Here is a 9,775-nt window from a genome sequence, read left to right as displayed (position 1 = left end):
TGAGTTTAGTACTGACAATCACAGGGCATTCCTCATTATCATCAAGAAATGCATATTTTAGGTGAGAAGGTAAAGGCTTAAGTTCTAACTTCCTTACATGTGGTTTGAAAGTAGAGCAAATAGTCTCCAGTACCTTACAATCTGCTACCTCATCAGTGTTAAGGTCATCCAAATCAAGAGTTGTGTCCAATAAATCATCTGATAGAAATTGATGAAAATCACCTATCAGATGCTCATCTAGTATATCAATCTTGCAACATGTGTGCTCAAGCATTAGAGACTTAATAGCATTGATTAGCTTAAAAGTAGCAGTATCATCACCAACATTTAAAGTCAAAGAGCATATTTTACATAATTAATAATATTTCTAGTACATAAGAAAATTTCCAACCCTTAAAGTCAGAGAGCCAGAGTTTATATCAATAATAAGTTGGGCATAACATCTGAATTTAATGAACTATATGTAGTGACTAAATTGGTATAACATGGCAGGTCGATTGATTGCCTTAGGTTTTAAATTATTTAATAAACTTCCATCCTTTTGTTTTCTAGTTATTATAGTTTAGTTATTAATTATTCAATCAACTTCCTCTCTCGAAGTAGTTAAATAACTGAGCACAAATCTATAGAACTCCTTTCCTTGTGGATCGACCCGTATTTGCCAGTTTCTGCTAAAAGACACCATGCACTTGCGGTATATATTTTAAAACCCATCAATTTTTTGGCGCCGCTGCCGGGAGACGACTAGTTTCTATAGCTTTTTGATTGATTATTTGAACTATTTCTTATGTCTCATTGGAAGTTCAAGTTCCAATTGAGGTAATCTCACTACACATTTTTTCTTTATTTCTTTAATTCCCATGTCTAAAAGAAGAGATACTCTAGTTCCAACTGATCTTGATCTAGAGAAAACCCTCTGGCAACTCAAGAAGAAGAAGCAGTATGCTAATAAGAGAAAATCCATAGAAGAACCATCAAAATCAATCATGCCTCCTATGTCATTGAATTATTATGGGGTACCTTGTCCTGGCAATGTTCCCACAGGCCCTACTACGCCTGGCATACAAGCGACCAACTTTGTGATCAAGCCTTCCCTTATTCATATGATCCAATATAACTAATTTGGCATGCATCCATTTCAAGACCCTGCAAATCATTTAGAACGATTTCAACAACTCTGTCGTACTGTTAAGCATCAAGGGGTCAGTCCTGATTAGTTGAAGGTTATAGTATTTGAGTTTTGTTTGAAAGACAAAGCTAAAAAATTGTTTAATGATGTTACATCAACTAAATGGAGTGCTATTCATGAAGCATTCCTGAAAGAGTATTATCCTTCTACTAAGACTGCATAAATCAGACACAAGCTTGATACCTTCCAACAACAACCTGCTGAGACATTAAAGGAAGCATGGAATAGGTTCAAGGACATACAGACAGAATGCCCACACTGTAATGTTAACAAGTGGTTCATCACCTAAGCATTCTACAATTGTCTACAAACCCATATCAAGAGTATAATGAATTCATCTGTAGGAGGTGTTTTCCAGATAAGGAGGTGGATGAAGGGTAAGATTTTTTGGCCAACTTAGTAGCAAATGATCATAGTTCTTCCAAGACTATTATAAAGAAAAAAGTTGGATGCTGATGCATATGCTCTATTGTCTTCACAAGTAGCCCAGTTGAGCATGAAGATGGATGCACTAAAATATATGTTGCCTAGTACTCTTCCCACGAGTATTAATGCGATGTCTTTCATGGCTCCTATTACCTCTTCTTACTATGAAGTGTGTGGTGTTCAAGGCCACTTTGGTCATGATTGTTGCTACAATTAACTTAACCCGAATCAGATGGATCATACAAATGCTTTTCAGCAGAGACCTCCACACAACCCATACTTTAACACATATAACCCAGGTTGGAGGGATCACCCCAATTTTTCCTACAAAAGCAACAATATTCAGAACCCTCAATCTATACCACAAACCTCCTACCCACCACCACATCAAACCCTGCTTGCAACAATACTATCAAGGGGCTCCTCGAAATCCCCCTCATGGTTTCAATAGTCCTTTAAACCAAAGCTATCAACAACAACCTTATCAGAGTGCTAGCTCATAAGAACCCTCTTTGTCTGATCTAATGAAGATGATGGTTTCTATGAAACAGAGTTATGATGAGAGCATCAAGGAGTTGAAGAACAATACCAAACACTTAGAGCATCTACCGGGGAAACTGATTCGCCACCTCCAGTTCCGAATGATGTAGTGCATGAAAATGAAGGTGAGGATAGCTCAAAAACTGAAATTGAGCACGAGAAAGTAGATGAAGCAAAGAAGCACAAGGAGAAAGAGAAGGTTACTGATTCTCCTACACCACTACTACCTTCCCCCCATAGGATGCAAAACTCAAAGGTCGATCAACAACTTGGTAAGTTCGTGTCTATGGTAAAAAATCTTAAGGTAAAAGTTCTTTTTTACTGATTTTATTTCTCAAGTACTTGTGTATGCCAACTTTTTGAAAGATATGATTACTAAGAAGAAAGATTTTGGTGGCATAGATAGAGTTTCTCGAATTAAAGAGTACATTGTTGTTCTACAAAATAAAATTCCACCAAAACTAAAAGATCCTGATAGTTTTTCCATCCCTGTCATGTGGGTGCATTGTTTTCAGATAAGGCTTTATGTGGTTTAGGTGCTAGCGTATATATTATGCCTTTATCTATCTATAATAAACTGAACTTGGGTATTTGAAAGTGCACATAGATTACTTCGCAGATGACAGATCGTTTTATGAAATATTCTTTGGGTATTTTAGAGCATGTATCTGTAAGGATTGGAAAATTCTACATTCCTGTGGATTTTGTAGTACTTGATATGGAAGAATATAGTCAGATTCCCATTATTTTGGGTAGACCTTTCTTATGTACATCATATGAGGATAGAGGATGGTTGAAGTGACAGCTATGAGCTTATCATCAGGAAAAGTCACTTCAGCCACCCCGTGGTAGCAAACTTCGTCAACTTTTGTGTGAGTGGACAAACTCCCCCATAGTTGAGTTACCAGTAGAGGAAGCAGTTCCTCCATGAGGCTAAAAATTACCTTTGGGATAACCCTCTACTTTACAAGCTTTGTGATGACACTATATATAGGCGTTGTATCCCAGAATGGGAGGTGCATTACATTCTGAAGCACTTTAACTCCCTTCCATGTGGAGGCCATGCTGGGACCTCCAAAATTGTTGCTAAGGTACTTCATTTTGGCTTTTACAAGCCTACTTTATTTCATGATCCTAATATCTTTATTAAGTCTTGTGATGCATGCCAACGAATAAGAAATATTTCCCGTAGACATGAGATTTCCCAAACCCCCAATTTGGAAGTTGAATTATTTGATTTATGGGGTATTGATTTTATGAGCCCTTCTCTCTCTTCCTCAAGCAATAATTTCATACTTGTTGCTGTTGATTATGTGTCTAAGTGTGTAGAAGCCATTGCATCACCAACTAACGACTCCAAAGTCGTTATGGAAATGTTCAAAAAGATTATCTTCCCAAGGTTTGGGGTACCCAGGGTTGTCATTAGTGATGGTGGATCTCACTTGCACAAAAGAACTTTTGAGGCCCTGCTTAAGAAATATGATGTCTACCATAGGACTGGCCTAGCATATCACCCTCAGAAAAGTGGGCAGGTACAAGTGTGTAATCGTGAGACAAAGACTATCTTAGAGAAGGTGGTAGCCAAATCTAGGAAGGACTAGAGTGACAAATTAGATGACACCTTATGGGCTTATAGAACTGCTTTTATGACCCTTATTGGCACCACCTCTTACAGGTTAGTCTATGAAAATGCATGCCCCTTACCTGTCGAGTTAGAGTATAAGGCTTTTAGGCTTTTAAGGAGATAAACTTTGATGCTTAATTAGCAGGAGAAAAACGCATATTGCAGATTAATGAGCTTGGTGAACTCTGTTTGAATGCTTAGGATAGTTCGTGTCTCTAAAAAGAGCGCACTAAGAGATGGCATGATAAGAAAATTTTGAGTAGAGAGTTCTCCATTGGTGATAAGGGTTTAATGTATAACTTTATACTAAAACTTTTCCCTGGTAAGTTGAAGTCTAGGTGGTCTGGTCTATTTTCTGTCACTAATGTTAACAAGTTTGGTTGTATTGAAGTGATGAATGCCACGGGTGAAAAAGTTCAAAGTTAACGGTCAACACTTAAAATTGTACCATACATGAGCTCCTGTTGGGTCTGTAGAGGAATTATACCTCCAACACCCTTCCACTTCTGCTTTAGGGGTTTAGGCATTATGGTTGTGCGAGATGTTTATAAACCAGCGCTGATTAGAGGCAACCCAATTTCCCTTTCCGTTTTCTTTTCTTCCCTTTTTTATTTTATTTTTTTAGTTTTGCTAATTTTTGTAGCTTTGCTGAGAGAGCGAGAGAGTACTAATGATCATTCTGAGGCTATATGTGTGCAGAAATTTCAGGCTATATGTTTGGCCAGACACCCGGTCTCATCGGGCAGGGTCGTCCGATCGGGCTCGCAACAAAATTGCTGGATATGGAGAAAAAACATACGCCTAATTAGATCGGGCTATTACGCTCAATCAGGCTGGTATTCCTTCCAATTCTGGATCGACAAAGTCGAGAGCCCGATTCCATCGGGCGAGCACGCTCGATCGAGACCGTGACAGAAATCTGGGCGATAAAAACAGAGAAAAAACCACGCCCGATTGCATTGAGCCTACTTTTCCCGATCGAACCGTCGCACAGCGGGGTCTATTTCACTCAATTTCTCACTTTATTTCACTCATTCCTCTCACAATCCCTCTCTCTTTCCTTTAAACCATAACCCACAATTCTTATCTTATTCCCCAAATTCATCTTCCACCATTGAAGACCATTGAAGCTACTTCAATCTTCATAAAACAAAAAAAACACTTCTCTCATCATCTCCTACAAATTTCCTACTCCATCTTCTTTACTTTGTTTTACCCAATCTCTCACATCTATTGTAATATCCCGAAAATTTTAAACATGCTTAAATTAGATAATAATAATTAGTGGCTAAAATTTTTCTCTAATAATAAGTTATGTTAGATGATTTCATTAGTTAAAGTAATAAGACAAATAAATAACAAATTAATTACTAAACAAGTTGATGGCCTAAAAAGGAAAAGAAAAAGAGAAAAGAAAAGAAAAGAAAAAAAAGAAATAGAAGAAGTTGAAAAAAACAGAAACGTGAGTTTTTCTTCTCCTTTGCTCCATTTTGGTTTTCTTCAAAAACCCACCCATGAACTCTAACTCTAAAATGGATTATTCTTGCTCAATCAAACTCATATTATAAAATTCATTTCTCAACCAAAATCACCCAATAACCCATTTTTGTAATTCAATTTTATCAACTCAATCTGGGCACAATTGGAGCACAACCATGGCTATAAATAGCCATGTTTACTTCCCTCAAACTGCACCACCATCACTAACAAATACACTCAATCCTCCTGAATTACCACCGGAAAACGCCACCCAACCACCCTCAAATTCCTCTGTTTTTCGCAATTCTCTCTTTCTCTCTCCTTTGTTTTCGTTCAACCACCGCAGCACCACCACCCACCGCCACCGTTGCCATAACCGCTGCCCCCTGATTCTGCGCAAAACAACAACCACCCACCGCGGTGCCAACCCAGCCGTATTTCTTCTCTCTCTCGCTCAGCTCCTCTCTTCCTCGCCCAATTCGTTCTCTCTCTCTCCTCTGTTTTATCTGCTGCTCGCACCGTCGAGCCACCACCGCACCCCGCGCCTCTCGTCGTGCCGTCACTTTTCTGCCTCTCCTCGCCTTCAGTCGCCGGAACTTCGTTGCTCCTCCCCTGCTCTCTGGTTCACGCAGGATTCCAGGTAACATCTACTGCTAACACCCGCACTCCCCTTCCAACTATGTTTTATGGTGCGTTTATATAATGTTTATGATATGTTTTATATGGTGTGCGGGATATAAAATGTGCGACTATGTAACGTCTACTGCTAACACCCGCACTCTCCTTCCAACTACGTTTTATGGTGATTTTATATAATGTTTATGCTATGTTTTATATGGTGTGCGGGATATAAAATGTTCTGTAAATGATTTGATGACGTTATGAAATGACTTTACTATGATTTCTGAAATTACTCGAAAGAAACGTAACATGATAAATGAAAGTGAAAGATGGTGAATGGCAGTACTATGTTCTCTTGGCCGTGCACGTGTCATTCTGTTATCTGGCGGCAACGCCACCTTCTGATGGGGGACAACGTCCTCGGTGGCACCCGCATTATGGCATTATATGCCACCTTCTGATGGGGGATGAATATCCTCGGTGGCTTTGCCTTCTGTTACGATGTATGGCATTATATGCCACCTTCTGACGGGGGATGAATATCCTCGGTGGCTTTGCCTTCTGTTACGATGTCTGGCATTATATGCCACCTTATGATGGGGGATGAATATCCTCGGTGGCTTTGCCTTCTGTTATGATGTATGGCATTATATGCCACCTTCTGATGGGAGATGAATATCCTCGGTGGCTTTACCTTCTGTTATGATGTCTGGCATTATATGCCACCTTCTGATGGGGGATAAATATCCTCGGTGGCTTTGCCTTCTGTTACATTGTCTGGCATTATATGCCACCTTCTGATGGGGGATGAATATCCTCGGTGGCTTTGCCTTCTATTATGATCTATGATGTTATATGTCACCTTCTGATGGGGGATGAATATCCTTGGTGGCTATACCTTCTCTGTACTCGCCAAAGTAACCAAAGAAAGTTTTCTGATAATGAAATGTGATAATGAAGATAATATGAACGGAAATGACTTTTAAATTCCTAATTCGAAGTTTATGTTTACGAAATGATTTTACTATATTCTCTTCTCCCTGTTTGCAAATAAAATGAATTGAAATGAATATACGATGTTAGAGTAGTATGTTACTGAGCCTCGGCTCATGACGTTTTGCTTTTCTGTTTTAGGTATGCATATGAAGATGGGATGACGTAGCAGTGAGGATTAAATTATGTTAATTCATGCGACTATGACGGTTATGAAATCCAAGTTTGTGATCACTAGATTACGTAGCATCAGCTATGCTTAAGCTATCTATATATATTTCCAGAATTACTACCACTATTATAGAAGTTTAGTGATGTGAAAAAATGTTGCCTTGTACTTTCCTGTGTGGAAAGTACGGCAGTGACGCACCGACTAAGCTAGGAAGGTCTTCCGCTGCTAATCTTTGTAATTAATTAACCTAATAGTGATGCTTAGAAGTCGGGGCGTTACATCTATCTTTTTCCTCACTTCCACCATTAAAGTGAGTGAGAAAACCTTTGAGTTCCCACATTCTTCCTTTCACCATGAATTTGAGGAGGCGTACTCACGAACCTAGCACCGGGTCTCAACCACAACAACCACCACCACCACCACCACCACCGGCCTTCCCGCGGGACGATACCTTCCCGGATGTCATATTCTTTTTTTTTTGGTAAGTAAGAAAGATATATTGAAGCACTGTACTCAAAATACAACTCTATCCATTGGCATACCAATGTGTACACACCAACAACCTCCTATACAATTCCTGCAACCAGCTCAAACACAACATTTCACCTGTTCAAACCATCTAGCATCTACTACACTTATCTTCCTAGGTATTTTATCCTTTACTCTAGTAACAGTATTATATTTAATATCATTTACACATTTCTTCACAGTAGAAACCTTAGAGTTCCATACTGCATTGTTTCTTTCTCTCCAAACAATATACATTGTAGCTATCACACTGGCATTCATAACTTTCCTTCTAAATCTACTGCCTGAATATCTTCTTTGTAACCATCTCAGCAACTGTGTGTAATTCCCTGTACAAGCTGTAATTCCCAGCCATTCCTTTATTTGCTGAATACATTGTTTGCTAAATTGACAAGCAAAGAACAAATGTCCATGATTCTCCTGCTCCAGTTCACACAGAGGGCAAGTATTCAAGGAGCATATGCCAATGTTATGGAGTCTATCCCTAGTTTTCAATCTCCCCAACATAGCAAGCCAAGCTATAAATCCATGTTTAGGAGTATTATAGTGATCCCATATGATGTTATACCATCCCACTTTCTCACCAAGTTCCTGAAGGTTCCTGTACATGCTTGCAGTGGAGTAATTAGCTTGAGTTAGCCAACCAGCATCTATCTTCCTTATGATGTCTTGCTTTGCTTGACAGATGTAACTCAGAGCCCAGCTAGCTGCCTTAGGAGCCACATAAGTACTCCAATCTTGAGTCTTAATGTACATTGTGTAGACCAATTTAACCCATAGGTTATCTTCCTTCATAGCTATACACCAAGCCTGCTTTGCAATCATTGCTAAATTCCATACTTTAATATCTCTGAACCCTAATCCTCTCATAGCCTTGGGTTTACAAACCTCAGTCCATCCAACATGACCTGGTTTGTTAGAGTTACTGATCCCTGACCACAAAAAACTTCGACAAATTGCATTTATTCTCTTAATTGCAATCTTTGGAAGAATAAAGATTTGTGACCAATACACACTTATGCTTAGGAGGACTGCATTGACTAGTTGCCTTCTTCCAGCAAATGATATATTTCGAGTACTCCACACTCTAATTCTAGCAACCATTTTCTCCACAAGTTTTTCACAATCTGCAATAGACAACTTCCTAGTAGATATGGGCACTCCTAAATATTTGAAAGGAAGGGTACCATGTGTTAACCCAGAGCTTAGGCATAACCTTTGCACCTCTTGAGTAGTCAACCCACAGCTATAGATTTCAGACTTCATCTAATTTGCTTTCAACCCAGTAGTGGCAGCAAACAACTCTACCCCTTGTAACAGCATAGTGATGGATTTGTAATCTCCCTTTCTAAACAATATCAGGTCATCAGCAAAGCAAAGGTGATTAATTCCTAAAGCTTTGCACCTAGGGTGGAAACCAAACCCAGGTTGTCTACCAATATACTTCATCACCCTAGACAAATACTCCATGCACAATACAAACAATAGAGGGGACATGGGATCCTCCTGTCTGAGTCCTCTCTTAGACTTAAAGAACCCAGTAGGTCTGCCATTGATCATCAGTGAAAAAGAAGGGCTCATCACACAAGTCATCACAAGCTGAATAAATATGTTACGAAATTTTAAAGCCCCTAACATTTCTTCAAGGAATTCCCAACTAACAGTATCATATGCCTTTTGAAGATCTATCTTTAAAAGGCAACACTTTTGCTTCTGACTTTTTCTATACATTTTTGCAATATCCTGACACAGGAGAATATTATGTAAAATACTCCTATTGGATACAAAAGCACCCTGAGACTGTGATACAAACTCATTCAAAACCAGCTTCAATTTAGTGCAAATCAGCTTGGTTATGCACTTATAAATGACAGAGCAACAAGAGATGGGCCTAAACTCACTCACATGAGAAGGGCTTTTCACTTTGGGGATAAGTGTAATAGAAGTAATATTAACTTCTTTCAAAAGCTTATCAGAGTGAAAAAAAACTTTAACAGCTGCAATGACTTCACTTCCAACAATCTCCCAACTGTATTTAAAGAAGTAGCTATTGTACCCATCTGTTCCCGGAGCCTTATCATTAGGAATAGAGAACATAGCCTGCTTGATTTCATCATCAGAAAAGCTGCACTTCAACAACTCCTGCTGTTCACTTGTGAGTATAGCCCCCTCCTGGATTATTACATCTTTTACTACACACCTG

At 39.0% G+C, this 9,775-nt stretch overlaps 1 non-coding gene across 1 annotated transcript; it reads right to left on the bottom strand.

Moving 5' to 3' along the window:
• Nucleotides 1–1,349: 1,349 nt before the first annotated feature.
• Nucleotides 1,350–1,459, bottom strand: LOC125492134 (small nucleolar RNA R71). The gene has a single exon (XR_007268579.1). It is a non-coding gene; the product is annotated as a small nucleolar RNA R71 (small nucleolar RNA).
• Nucleotides 1,460–9,775: the final 8,316 nt, after the last annotated feature.

This window comes from Beta vulgaris, chromosome 7 (genome assembly GCF_026745355.1).
Source record: "Beta vulgaris subsp. vulgaris cultivar EL10 chromosome 7, EL10.2, whole genome shotgun sequence".
In the NCBI taxonomy this organism is placed as follows: Eukaryota; Viridiplantae; Streptophyta; class Magnoliopsida; order Caryophyllales; family Amaranthaceae; genus Beta; species Beta vulgaris.
This window is presented reverse-complemented; position numbering and strand designations above follow the sequence as displayed.